The sequence below is a fragment of the Triticum urartu genome, chromosome 6A (genome assembly GCF_056163025.1).
Source record: "Triticum urartu cultivar PI428250 chromosome 6A, HENAU_Tu73, whole genome shotgun sequence".
NCBI lineage: Eukaryota > Viridiplantae > Streptophyta > Magnoliopsida > Poales > Poaceae > Triticum > Triticum urartu.
Window position 1 is genome coordinate 454,118,141 of NC_141878.1, and position 1,826 is coordinate 454,119,966.

Here is a 1,826-nt window from a genome sequence, read left to right on the forward strand (position 1 = left end):
GGTAGCCGCATCTTCACTAGGAAGGCCGGAAAACGGATCTTTCATGACAAGATTCAACAAAGCAGTATTAATCTCACAAGATTCAGCATCGGTATGGGGAGCAATCGGAGTGCTAATAAAATCATTATTGTCGGTATTGGAAAAGTCACACGATTTAGTATTATCTTGAGCCATCGTGACAAGCAATCCAACACACAAGCAAGCAAGAGGCAAACAAAAAGAGGCAGACGAAAAAGAGGCGAGCGAAAAAGAGGGCAAATAAAACGGCAAGGATGAAGTGGGGGGAGGAAAACGAGAGGCAAATGGCAAATAATGTAATGCGAGGGATAAGAGTTTGTGATGGGTACATGGTATGTCTTGACTTGTGAGTAGATCTCCTCGGCAACGGCGCCAGAAATCCTTCTTGCTACCTCTTGATAATTGCGTTGGTTTTCCCTTGAAGAGGAAAGGGTGATGCAGCAAAGTAGCGTAAGTATTTCCCTCAGTTTTTGAGAACCAAGGTATCAATCCAGTAGGAGACTACACGCAAGTCCCTAATACCTACACAAACAAATAAGAACCTCGCAACCAACGCGATAAAGGGGTTGTCAATCCCTTCACGGTCACTTACGAGAGTGAGATCTGATAGAGATAATAATAGTAAGATCAATATTTTTGGTATTTTTATGATATAGATTGGAATATAAAGATTGCAAAATAAACGGTGCCAGAAATAACTAGTTGACGGGAGATTAATATAATAGAGAATAGACCCGGGGGCCATAGGTTTCACTAGTGGCTTCTCTCAAGATAGCATAAGTATTACGATGGGTGAACAAATTACTGTCGAGCAATTGATAGAAAAGTGCATAATTACGAGAATATCTAGGCATGATCATGTATATAGGCATAACGTCCGCGACAAGTAGACCGAAACGATTATGCATCTACTACTATTACTCCACACATCGACCGCTATCCAGCATGCATCTAGAGTATTAAGTCCATAAGAACAGACTAACGCATTAGGCAAGATGACATGATGTAGAGGGATAAACTCAAGCAATATGATATAAACCCCATCTTTTTATCCTCGGTGACAACAATACAATACGTGCCTTGCTGCCTCTGCTGTCACTGGGAAAGGACACCGCAAGATTGAACCCAAAGCTAAGCACTTCTCCCATTGCAAGAAAGATCAATCTAGTAGTGTCGGGGGTTGGGTGCGACATATGCCAAAGGATGGCTTATCATGGTGGGGGCGAGTAGAACGTCGCCGGTGCCTGGAAATGGGATGAGGCGAAGACATGCACGCCGGCGAATCTTACCCAGCTTCAGGGCTCTCTGGGGAGATAATACCCCTATTGCTGCTCTGCGGGGTCTCCGCATGATCACTATAGCAAAGTGTTTACATGGTTGCTCCTTGAGCTGTTTCTTAGAGGTAGGAGAAGGCAAGGCTAGCTCTCTCTCCTCCCTATATGATCTGGTCTTGTACTAATGGATGCCAACCCTTTGCATGGGTGCCCTGGGGGGTTTATATAGGCCTACCCCCAGGGGTACAATGGTAATCCAGCTGGACACGGGCCCAGCCATCAGTGCCTCCAGCCTCCGTCTTCTCCGCCGACTACTGGGGCCCGCCGACTGGTGGGCCCCGCCGACTGGCTCGGTACAGAGCCGACAGGTCGCGTCCGTCGTGGGCGGGTCTTACCGTCTGCTGATTACTGTAGCCGTGCTTTTAATGGCGCGGGCTTGCTCATGGAGTCGTGGCAACAGCCCCACCGCCTGGCGGGTGATCACTATTGCCACTCTCCATCACATCTGGTTAATGGCGCGTGGGCCCCGGGGGA